This window comes from Ursus americanus, chromosome 3, assembly GCF_024610735.1.
Source record: "Ursus americanus isolate L20-20 chromosome 3, mUrsAme1.1.p, whole genome shotgun sequence".
In the NCBI taxonomy this organism is placed as follows: Eukaryota; Metazoa; Chordata; class Mammalia; order Carnivora; family Ursidae; genus Ursus; species Ursus americanus.
This window is the reverse complement of record NC_142129.1, coordinates 60,245,487-60,258,728: the sequence shown is the minus strand read 5'-3', so window position 1 is coordinate 60,258,728 and position 13,242 is coordinate 60,245,487. Positions and strand designations below refer to the sequence as shown.

General features: G+C 35.6%; 1 long non-coding RNA gene across 1 annotated transcript in view; it reads right to left on the bottom strand.

Moving 5' to 3' along the window:
- LOC148110404 (uncharacterized) overlaps positions 1–13,242 on the bottom strand; it is a 42,915-nt gene that overhangs the window by 27,016 nt on the left and 2,657 nt on the right. Inside the window, exon 2 of the long non-coding RNA XR_015723974.1 lies at positions 9,279–9,363. This is a non-coding gene — a long non-coding RNA (uncharacterized LOC148110404). The remainder of the gene's footprint in view (positions 1–9,278; positions 9,364–13,242) is intronic.

The following is a 13,242-nucleotide window of genomic DNA, read 5'->3' as shown; positions in this document are numbered from 1 at the left end:
ATCTCTAATTTTATCACTGGAAAACCGACTTTGCTGAACTGTATCTCCTAAACTACTAAGTATTTGACATACTTGTTTTCTATAAAATTTGACACACACACAAAAACGGCTTTTTATTTTTCTTTGTAGGTTGAAGAATGTCTTTTCCATGTTTTCCAGGATGGGAGATTAAACGTCAAAGCCAAGATAACTACCATATTTTTTAACGACTGTGGAGGAACATTCCATTTTTTCTTGTATACAAAGCAAAAATACTCAAATGTCAAACTATTTTCCTTTTAGCAAAATAGAACTTTAAACTTTGGAATTCCAATTGCATCTTAAAACTTTTCAACTTCTCTTAGCAGATGGGTTGAGCGCATTCTGCAGAAAAGATTCACTTTTACAGTCTCATAATCCCAAGAGGGAAAGTTGAAAGCGAGAAAAATTGAAAACCTGTCCTGGTCATTCAAATGACACAAAAAAGTTAACCTCCTGATGACCTTTTGAAAGATGTGACCCTTTTCTAAAGAATGAGTTTGATTTACTTGACATGACAAGTGAAAAAAGCCAGGTGGTTCCATGGTCCTATTGGGAGGCCTGCTTGGCACAGACCTCCAGAGCGGTCCTCCTCATTCTCCCTCAGATTTTAGTACTCATAGCTTGAAATGTTTAAAATTGTCACAAACCTTAACAATACATGTTACTAATTTCCAACTAGTATTTTAATGTAAAAAATCCTCCTTAAAACAAATGATGCAGTTTAAACTGCGCCAATAACATTAACAATTTCCCTCACTAATCTCTTTTCAGCGATTGTTTTCTGCAGTGTGTTTGGGAAACTGCAAACAAACAAACCCAACCCAACCCAAACCAAACCAAACCAAAAGCCCTTTCTCTTCCTTTACAAGGTTACTTGATTATAATAAATATTCATTATTTTCTGGTTTAATTTGGAAATTGCTCAATGAGAGGGAAAGCAGGGTCCGTAGACAGAAACTGCCCCACACACACTCAAGAGAGGAAGAAAACTCACCAGTGATTACCACACATAAGAAAAAGCAGCCCAGCCCTGCCAGGTGTTTTGGAAATGAGAGACGTGCCCGGCCATACCTCATCCTGAATGTGGCTGGCCTTTTGGATGGCATCATAAACTCTTCCAAATGTATCCAGCCATGCAGCTCTAGGAGCTTTATTCATCTCATAAATATTTCAGAAGGCATTTATAGCAAAATCATTTTTAAAACCACACAAAGCCCAATCTTATTTTTTTTAAGAAAAATATTTTATTTTTTTTAAAGATTTTATTTATTTGAGGGAGAGAGAGAAAGAGCACGAGATGGGGGAGGGTCAGAGGGAGAAGCAGACACCACACTGAGCAGGGAGCCTGATGTGGGACTTGATCCCAGAACCCTGGGATCATGATCTGGGCCAAAGGCAGATGCTTAACAGGCTGAGCCACCCAGGCACCCAGAAAAATGTTTTATAATGGAGAATTGTATCCTTACACAAAAGTTGGCCTAAGAGAATAGTGAACTCCTATATGCTCATCACTTAGTATTAACAACTATTATCACTTTACCAATTTCATTTTTATCTCTCTCTCCCCAACTTTCCTGGAGGATTTTAAAGTAACATTGTGTCATTTTATTCATAAATATTTTACTATATCTGTAAATGAGAATGGGATATTTTTACCCTTTTTACCTTTTGTCTCTAAGGAATATATACATTGAATTTTTGCCATTGTTTAAATAAATATGGCAGTCACATAATAAAGGCCATTTATGTAAGAGGACAGTAATTAAGACCATTAGGATATAGCTGAAAGAGAAGAAATATTTTCCTGCTTTTTTTTTTTTTCCTTTTCTTACTTTAAGTACTTACTAAGCTTCTTCCTCTTTGCTATTTCCTTGATTCAGTAAGTAAATACATTTTGGGGTCATTATAAGTTTTGGAACTAGAGCAAAAGAAAGGCCAATACATGCAACATAAGGCATATTTTCCTTAACGATCATTGGATCTTTTTGTGATCATAGTTTGTAAGGCTGCAAGATTTCAGGTCACAGAAACAAGCATTTTTCTATGCATTCTTAAGCCAGATAGTAATAAAATAGTTAATTAGTAACCCAGGTTTTACAATTCATGTGAAACACTTCCTGAGTTAAAGGTTTTCCTTTTTGTCACACAGTTAAAAGAATATACCGGGATAAAAGGAATTAGAACCACTATATTCATCTCCAATAAGTCTCTCTCTGCTATTCTATAGGTCTCCTTAATTTCTTTAAATCCCTATGTAATTTTTTATTATAATAGGTCTAAGTTCTATATAACTATTATGTATTGATACACCAACATTTTAAAAATATATGTATATATCAGATTTTAAAATTTTGTTGCTATCTTTATTTTATTTATTTATTTAATTTGCCTTGGGATTTTGGATCTCAGGTGCACAGAATTGAACTCCTTGGGTCATGGCAAATTTTTACTGTCAACCAGTGTTTATTTCCTGATTCTTCCCATTCATTCCTCCATCATCAATCCCCTTCCCACACCCACCTGGCACCCACCCACACGCAGTTAATTTGTACTCTTCCAAGCAACAATCCACATAGTTTGTGGTCATTTGTAAATATGTGCATCCTTGAAATTTCTCCCTTTCTTTCTCTCTTTTCCTTCCTTCCTTCCTTTTTCTTTCTTTCCCTTTCTTTCTTTCTTTCTTTCTTTCTTTCTTTCTTTCTTTCTCTCTCTCTTTCTTTCTTTCTTTCTATTTCAGAGAGAGAGGGCACAAGCAGGAGGGGCAAAGAATCTCAAGGAGACTCTGCACTGAGTATGGAGCCCCACATGGGGCTCGATCTCACAACCATGAGATCATGACCTGAGCCGAAAGAGAGTCAGTTGCTCAACCGAATGCACCACCCAAGCACCTCTGAAATTTATTTCTAACATAGGTATGCTTTTAATGGCATAAATGGTGTCACATTCTGTTTATTATTTTATTCAATTGTGTAGTTTTGAAATATGGTTACACAGTTCATTCTTCCAAGTTGCTAATTGGTTCTGACACTACAGTATTCCTCTCATGCATAGCTATATACCACATTTTATGTATACAGATGCCTATTTTTGAACTCCTGGGTTGCCTTCAACTGCTTTCTACCACGATATGCTTTGGAGGGCATCATTGTACATGTCTTCTGGTACATCTGTGAAGAGCATCACTGGAGTGTAGACCCAAGAGTGAGAGTTTGGGGCACAAAGTGTGTGCCTACGATGTTTACTAAATATTGCCAGATCGTTTTCTATATGTCTACGTTGTGTTAGAGCTGTGCCTTTCAATACCGTATAAAATTTCTCATTTCCCCACATCTACAGCAGCCTTTGATGTTCTCTCTCAAATTTTCAGCAAGCTGATGGCTCTACGTTGTGTAACAGCAGCAGCAGAGTCACAGTGGTGGTAGAGATTAGGTGCGTGGACTCAAAGCCATCCTGGCTGAATTCAGATCCTAGCTCGTAACCATTGAATACTTGTGTAAAGTTCTGTTCCTGATTCCTAATCTGTAAAATGAGATCATAATAATATCTAGTTCATAGAGTTGCTGTAAGAATCGGGGCATTTATATTTTAAAAGCACTTAGAATAGTGCCTGGCCATAACAAGCACTCAAATATTGGCTGTTTATGTAGTTCCTCCTGTGAACATAAGGCCCAATTCAATGCGCACTCTTCATATATTTCGCAGCCATTCAAATTACTCCACAGCTTTGAATTACTTTTCTGTAAGGTTCTTTGACATTATTTTTGCTGAGTCCTTTTTCTTTGTATATAGTCTTAACATCATTAGTTTTTTATAGAAATTGAAAGATTTTCACACTCTACTGCTGGAGATTTAATTGTGTATTTGTCATCCTATTTTAAGGGCACATCTTTAGTTCAATGTAGTAAAGCTATCAATTTTCCCCTTTATATTTCATGCAATTTTTAGTATTGTTTAAAAAGTCTCAATTCTGAAGTTATACACACATCCAATTTTATTATTTATAAAATTTATTAAAACACTTATAAAATTAATTATAATAATCACATTATTTTATTTCTTTTGAATTTATATTTCATTTTATATCAATTACATTCTTTTTTTTTTTAAGATTTTCTTTATTTGACAGAGCGAGAGAGCACAAGCAGGGGGAACAGTAGAAGGAGATGGAGAGGCAGGCTCCCCATTGAGCAGGGAGCCCGATGAGGGGCTCGATCCCAGGACTCTGGGATCATGACCTGAGCTGAAGGTAGATGCTTAACCATCTGAGCCACCCGGTCACCCCTCAATCACATTCTTCTAATCATTTGATAATCTTTTTGGATTTTCTTATTGGTTCTATTAGTTTGTTAGTAGATTCTTTGAGACTTTTAGATTTTCAGATTATCATCAGCAAGTAATGAGTTTTAATTCTTCCTAGCAATTCCTAATAGTTTTATTTCTTTTTTTGGTCTTCTCGTATTGTCTAAGAATTTCTGTGTCCTGTTGAAGAGGATTGAAATACTTGGTTTCCTATTTTTTTTTTCCAACCTTAAATGAAATCCTTCTAAAATTTTTTCATTTGATATGTTATTGCTATACTTTATTATTTTGTCATTAGAGTAAGAAAATCCCCTTTCTACCTAGTTTTTTAAGATAGAATGTTGAACATGTGGGGATTTTATTTCTTTTTAATCTATTGAAATTATTATTTTAAAGAAAACACATTTTTTATTTGGTTGGATAAAATTTTATTTATAATATTAATGTTGATATTCATAAATGAAACTGAACCATAATTTTATTTTCTTGAACTGTCTTTATTGGGATTTGTATGCTATAATAACCTCATTAAAATAATTTTAGCAGCTTTTTTTTCTGTTTTCTAGACAAACTAGTATATAATAGAAACATACATGGTAAAACTCAACTGTAAAAAAATTTCTAGAAGGAAAGTGTTTTAAAGCAATGTTGTTTATTCAAAATACATTGGTCAGTTAAGATTTTCTATTTCTTCTTGTGTTAATTTTGGCATTTTACATTTTCTAGAAATACATCTATTTGTTTTGAATTTCAAATTTATCGACATTTATTTGTCAACAAACTGGTTATACATATGAAAACATATACACAGTATATGGCACATAAAAATATTCAAAAGTGTTCTGTTTATTTACAATTTAACCAAATCATACCACTTTGTATCTTGCAATTTTTTTTCATTCAATGTTATTATGAAAAACTTTCCAATAACTCCATATTTTCCTAAAATGTAACTTTCAGTAACTTCCAAACTTAATCAGTTTTTTAAATCATCTATTGATGTCATTGTGTAGTTTTTATTCCTTTAATTTTGAAGATGACTCTATTATTGGAATAGCAATATGTAAAAATAAAACTATATGTATAGTTATATACATATATAAACTATATATACAGTTATATGTACACGCATACTAATAGAACCAATAAGAAAATCCAGAAAGATTATCAAATGATTACAAGAATGTGATCGAGGGGTGCCTGGGTGGCTCAGATGGTTAGCATGAGGTTAGAAAGGACTTCCTAAGGAGAAAATAAAGGTGGAAAATAAATGATATATTTGTTACTCATGTGAGAGGAAAAATAGTCTTCACCTACAAAATATTAAAAAATGTGTAATTCAGTAGATATATATGTAAAAAATATAAGTATGAAATTCCCATAAGATATATAAATAGGTTACAAATACATAGAAAGGTGCTCAACTTCACTAATAATCAAATATACAAATTTTCAAAAAATGAGATAAAATATTCATGCATCAGAATGGAAGCAACTTGTTTTTCACTGAAAGATTAACATTAAGTGCTAAGGTACAGGAAATGGATATTCTTTTTTTTTTTTATTATGGTGACCATTTTTTAAAAACATTTTCTTAATTTAAGTTCAATTAACATATAAGGTATTATTGGTTTCAGAGGTACAGGCCTGTGATTCATCAATCTTTTTTTTTTTTAAAAGATTTTATTTATTTATGTGACAGAGAGACAGCCAGCGAGAGAGGGAACACAGCAGGGGAGAGGGAGAGGAAGAAGCAGGCTCCCAGCCGAGGAGCCAGAGGTGGGACTCGATCCCGGAATGCCGGGATCACACCCTGAGCCAAAGGCAGACGCTTAATGACTGCGCTACCCAGGCGCCCCTGTGATTCATCAATCTTATATAATACCCAGTGCTCATTACATCACATGCCCTCCTTAACGCCCATCACCCAGTTACCCCATCCCTCCACCCTCTTCCCTTCCAACAACCCTCAGTTTGTTTCCTATGATTAAGAGTCTCTTATGAATGAAGCATGAGAGACTATGGACTCTGCGAAACAAACTGAGGGCTTCAGAGGGGAGGGAGGTGGGGGAATGGGATAGGCTGGTAATGGGTAGTAAGGAGGGAACGTATTGCATGGTGCACTGGGTGTTATACGCAACTAATGAATCATTGAGCTTTACATCAAAAAATAAATAAATAAATAATAAATAAATAAATAAATAAATAAATAAATAAGAGTCTCTTATGGTTTGTCTCCCTCTCCGGTTTCGTCTTATTTTATTTTTTCCTCTCTTCCCCTATGATCCTCTGTTTTGTTTCTTTTTTTTTTTTTTTAAGATTTTATTTATTTATGTGACAGAGAGACAGACAGAGAGACAGCCAGCGAGAGAGGGAACACAGCAGGGGAGAGGGAGAGGAAGAAGCAGGCTCCCAGCCGAGGAGCCCGATGTGGGACTCGATCCTGGAACACCGGGATCACGCCCTGAGCCAAAGGCAGATGCTTAACGACTGCACTACCCAGGCGCCCCCTCTGTTTTGTTTCTTAAATTCCACATATCAGTGAGATCATATGATAATTCTCTTTCTCTGATTGACTTATTTTGCTTAGCATAATACCCTCTAGTTCCATCCACATCATCACAAATGGCAAGATTTCCTTTTTTGATGGCTGCGTAATACTCCGTGTGTGTGTGTGTGTGTGTGTGTGTGTGTGTGTGTGTGTGTGTGTGTGTGTATACACACCACACCTCCTTTATCCAGTCATCTCTTGATGGACATCTGGGCTCTTTCCATAGTTTGGCTATTGTGGACATTGCTGCTATAAACATTGGGGTGCAGGTGCCCCTTCAGATCACTACATTTGTATCTTTAGGGTAAATACCCAGTAGTGCAATTGCTGGGTTGTAGGGTAGCTCTATTTTCAACTTTTTAAGGAAACTCCATGCCGTTTTCCAGAGTGGCTGCACCAGCTTGCATTCCCGCAAACAGTGTAGGAGGCTTTCCCTTTTTCCACATCCTTGCCAACATCTGTCGTTTCCTGACTTGTTAATTTTAGTGATTCTGACTGGTGTGAGGTGGTATCGCACTGTGGTTTTGATTTGTATTTCCCTGATGCCAAGTGATGTTAAGCATTTTTTTATGTGTCTGTTGGCCATTTGGACATCTTCTTTGCAGAAATGTTCATGTCTTCTGCCCATTTCTTGATTATTTGTTCTTTGGGTGTTGAGTTTAATAAGTTCTTTATAGATTTTGGATACTAGCCCTTTATCTGATATGTCATTTGCAAATATCTTCTCCCATTCTGTCAATTGTCTTTTGGTTTTGTCAACTGGGGAAACAGATATTCTTATATACTGTTTTAGAGAATGTAATTTGATAATATTTTAACATTTTTTTAAGTATAGAAATCATTTGACCCAGAAATTCCACTTTTAGAAGTCTCTCCTACAGAATAGTGACATGTACATTTAAAATGTTCAAAAATTTTTTAAAACAACTAAAATTATTTAATTAGAAAAACAGTATATTAATACAATGAGGTTATTATTTTTAATGAGGTAAATCTATGCATACTTACCTGTAAGTTGTTCATAATCTATTAATTTTTTAAAAAGCAAGCCACACATGAGGGGTGCCTGGGTGGGTTAGTTGGTTAAGTGTCTAACTCTTGTTTTTGCCTCAGGTCATGATCTCAGGGTCTTGATCAAGCCCCAGGATGGACTCTGTGATTGCCATGGTCTGCTTGAGATTCTCTCCCTCTCCCTTCCCCACTACCTTCCCCCACCCCACGCACTCTCTCTCTTGCTCTCTCTCAAATAAATAGATAAATAAATAAATAAATATCTTTATTTAAAAAGAAGTAAAAGCAAGCCACATATGAATCTGCTCTCCATTTAGGTTGAAATGTGTGTAAGTATGTACATATGTATTTGTGTGTAAATAATAATACGCATTTATTGAGAATTTTACTCTCTGGCAAGAATTCTTTCAAGCATCTTATCTGTACGAACTCATTTAATTGACACAATGGTTCTACCATATCAAATGTCTCCCCTTGAGAGACAAGAAAACTGTGTAGCCAAGGGACCTGGCACAGCTACACAGCTAGAACTGGCAGAGCAGGAAACCGAACCCAGGACAGTCGACTCCAAAGCCTGTGCCCTTAAGCACCAACACAGAGAGAGGTGGATGGATGGATGAACAGAGGTAGACAGATGGACAGACAGAAAGATGATGCATGAATATGTCTGTATCAACTCAAACATTTGAAAAGGGTATGCATCAAATTGTTAAAATGTTGCAACCTCTAAGAGGCAGACTTCCATGGGCCAAGGATAGGCATTCACTTCTTAATTAATAAAATGTTTGTCAAAATGGGGAGTAAGAAAGATACAGTTATGTGTAAGTGTAATTTCCTTATCATTTTTCAAATAAAAATAAAAGTTAAAATTACGGCATACTTCCAAAGACACTAAAACGACCTGTGATTTGTTCAATCCTAACAAGTCAGAGTTTCCCAGCGGGCAGGATGGGTCTTTTGGAAATTCTACATTGTCTGCAGCTCCCCCCTCCCCCTGCCAAACCAGTGAAAAGACTTCTGTACTACAGGGGACAAAACAAATTACAAATCAAAAGGTAAAGTTTCAGATCGTGATCTTAATTTTGTTTAAAAATGTTACCAGGACTTATTTGTGGATTGTGTGATTAGATCTAACTTGAATCTATTCATAGCTGGTACTTCAAAAATCGTCTTCAGTAAACATAACTATTGTAATGAGAAAAATTCACAATAAATATTTAAATAAAAAAAATAGTGGGAAAAAATTAAAAAGATTCTTGCCTTTCAAAAGTCTCCCAAGTATCTCAGGGCCCCACAACTCCTTTGGTGAAATAAACTGCCTTCCTTTTTTTCCTCAGTGGGCCTCAGTTGGAAGCATGAGCCCGAGTGTCTAGGGGGTAATTATTAAATGGCTTACTTTTAATCTTTGCCACTTCAGGAGAGGGACTGAGTAGATCTGGAAGTGATGAGGCTCCCTTTGCCAGGTTTCAGAGCAGTGTTCTCTGAAATACATAAAAAAGAAAACAAAAAAACTCTTCAAAAATCCTTCCAATCAATTTGAATAGTCCATAGAACCCTGTAATTTTAGGGAAGACTTAAAATAGTGAGGTAAGAGGAAGTTAATAGTAAAAGGAATATCCAATTGCTTAATTTAAACTCATACAAAGAGATATTGAGTCAAGAAGAGAATTTGCTAAAGGAAGTGATTTTTGGTAAGTGAGAAGCAGATCTTCATGCCTTAACTCTTTTAAACAACCTGCCATTTGGTTTAGGTGAATTAATTAACCTTATTTTGTATGCATCTGCACACAAAATGATGATCTGATCATGTTTGATTTCCATCATTCTCTAATTCATACAGTTCTGACATTCAAATATTCTAAGTAGTTGTTGACATAGTCCTTGGAAATCCGAAGTTATTTCTCACAGGCTGGTAAAGTCAGGGCTAGACACAAAACTCAATGAAATGTTAATTGTGATAATTAGTAAATAGATATATTTAGAAGAATCAGGCAAAAAAAAAAAAGGCTGCTATAGTCTCAAGCACTTTAGCCTCAATTTTATCATATTTTAAAACCAGAATTATCTTTAGATCTCTATCTGCATAAACACAACCTTAAACCAAAAATTATCATAAATCATAAATCTCCGTGAGACTTTGGATCCTCAACCTTTCCCTTTGTCATAAGCATTCCCTAATATGTGAACTCCTAAAATAATGATGGTGTTTTCTCTCAATAGTATTGCAGGGGTTAGCTATTTCCTATATGATAAAAATAATAAATGATTTTCTATATATAATGAAGATAGTAAAAAGAAACTTGCTGAATCAACCTGCTGTAATAAGTAGGTTTACAAGAAATGAATTATTTAACAAAACAGCAGACATTCAAGACCAATAAAACCTTCACCATAGTGCTGAGCTATGACCACGTTTTCATAGTGTTATGTATAATTTTAAATTAATTAATGAAAGCGAAAGCTGTAGATTCTGACTAAGAATCTAAAGAAGCTAAAAAAAAAGGGTGAATTTTTTTTAAAGTTCTAGTTTGTCTAGTAAGGTCAGGAACAATTTAATTACGACTTCCCTAGAGTGCATTTTCTTTTTTTTTTTAATAAAGATTTTTATTTATTTATTTATTTGACAGAGATAGAGACAGCCACCGAGAGAGGGAACACAAGCAGGGGGAGTGGGAGAGGAAGAAGCAGGCTCACAACAGAGGAGCCTGATGTGGGGCTCGATCCCACAACGCCGGGATCACGCCCTGGGCGGAAGGCAGGCGCTTAACCGCTGTGCCACCCAGGCGCCCCCTAGAGTGCATTTTCACTTTAAGTAATCACACAGCTTTGATAGGTACTGGGGCTAAGGGCCCTTGCTAATTATTAACTGTGTTTATTGATTGTGTTCTCACAGCTTTAGCATACATTATCGCTTTTAATCCTCACAACACTCAACGCTTCTAACTCTAGGTTTCGTACTTAAACTCTCAAAAGTCATTTGGTAAATCAAACAAAAGTGATTGCTATTGAGCAGGACTACCAATAAAACAAATGTATTTTTAATTACATTATTTCATGATTTATAGAAAAAAGAAAGCAAGTAAATGTCAACCTTGAAGCATTTCCCTCTCCTGGGGAGAAATATATATACACTTGCTGTCTTCTTCATGTATTTAATTTCAACAATTCTGTGGTCACAATTCAGTGATGGAAATAAAATAAGATCCTCTGAGCTCTAAGATTCTGCAACTTGAGGAATGAAGATCACTGGGAAACAAATTTTTTGTGTGTGTGTTTTTATTTTTGTTTTATCAACTCATTCCAATTAATTGCACAAAGAATCAATTATATTCGTTAACACTGTTATTTATTCAAGGATTAAACTGTGCAACATTTCCCCTTGAGCATTAGCCTTCCAGAAGAACACCTGTCTGGAATTTAACCACAGTCCTCACACCTCAAATCCCCTGATTCTTGGTAAAAGACTTAATTATCTTGCCAGTTTAGACCTGGACTAAGAGAGTATTGGTAAATTGATAAAAAAAATAAAAAGTAATTTCATAGAAAATCAACTATTCAACCACACCGACTGAGCATGTATTACCATAAGGTCAGGGAAGAAAAAGATGAGGCACAAGTCACAGAGCGAGCCTACAATCTTGTGAGAGAAAACACACTTTCCAGTGGTAACTGCATATCAAGGGCCCTGGGAGTGCGCAGGATGCTGAAATTCAGTGGAGCCAGGGTAATAATGATGTTGAGTCTGTGTATCTTTAATTCAAACTTAAAGAATTGGTAAGACAGATATGGAAGAAGGGCTATAACACAAAGGGGAGAAAAGAATCCACTTTTAAGAACCTAGGATATGAGAGAAAATATAGGCGTGGAAAGGAATTTGTTATCTGGTTTTAGGAAACTTCTTTGTATGGGAAATGGGCAGTCCTTATCTCAGTTAGACTTAGAGACATTATTCTTATAGGAGTGAATTTAGAGAGGTAGATTAGCCACTATCAATTTCAGTTGAATTTATTGTCACTTCTTATATGCCAGGTGCTAGCCTAGGTTTATATTTATTCATCCATTTAATATTCATGACAATCCTACAAGGTATTTTTTTAAATCGGTATTCCCATTCCACAGGTGAGAAAAATGAGACACAGTAATGTTAGGTAACTTCTCCAAGCTCAATCAGTTGAAAAGTGCAGGGGCCATTACTCAGCCTCAGTCAAGGCCCTACTATAAACTAGGCCACTCACTTCGAGGAATGCCCCTCCTGAAGATGGGACTCAAGAGTCATAGCAAGAAAGTGGGCAGCTGGGATGGACCGAGAAACATTTTGGATACCCCAATTGATTAAATGGGGAGATAAAATAAGAATGCTGAGTCAAAATTACATCATATTAATGAAATTAGGAAGAAGAGGAGAAGCATGTTTGGAGGGAATGATGCGATTGTTTTGAACACGCTGAACTTGAACCTGGCAGGATCAGTTTAGGGAGGTTTGTTGAGCAGGAAGCTGAAAATTTAAGTCTGGAGGCTGCTTAGCCAGGACAGATCTGGTGTGACAGGAGTTACTTGCCTCAGGCATAAAATTTAAGGGGAATGGAAAAAATGAATCAAGATCAATAATGTTTCAATGTGATACTTGTAAAAACATCAAAATTAATGCAAAAAAAAGGACAACCCAAATATCAACATTTTAAGTAAAGAAAAATCAGTATTTTTCCTTTGTCTTAGTCTCCAATATGGCCTCAGATAGCATTATTAACAATTCTACCTTTATTTGAAAATCTTTGATTTTTATCATGATTTTTGCATCAATTTTGATTTGTTAAAATACTGCCTTAAAAGAGAATTGATCTTGGGGTGCCTGGGTGGCTGTCAGTTAAACATCTGACTGTTGACTTCAGCTTAGGTCATGATTTCAGGGTTGTGATATGCGAGCCCTATGTCAGGCTCCACACTGGGCATGGAGTCTGCTTACGATTCTCTTTCTCCTTCTCCCTCTGCCCTTCCCCCCTTTCTCTCTTTCTCTCTCTCTCTCAAAAAAAAAAAAAAAAGAGAGAAAATTGATCTTGATTACCAAACTTTTTTGTTGCACCCCTAAATTTTGCATCCCAGGAGGGTGCTTCATTTGTCTTACTCTAGTTTTGGCCTAAGAAAGAGGAAATCCCACTTATCTATACCAAAGTTCTTTTTTATTTCTTCACTAAAAAGAAATTATTTCCTTTTATTTTTTATTTCTTCATTGAAAGGAATTCCTTCACTAACAGGAAGGAAATTATTACTAAAAATGAAACTGATCTTAAGTGATAACTCTGATTTTTAAGTTATCTTGTGTCCAGATCACCAGTTCTCATAATTTTTCACAAGAAGAAGGA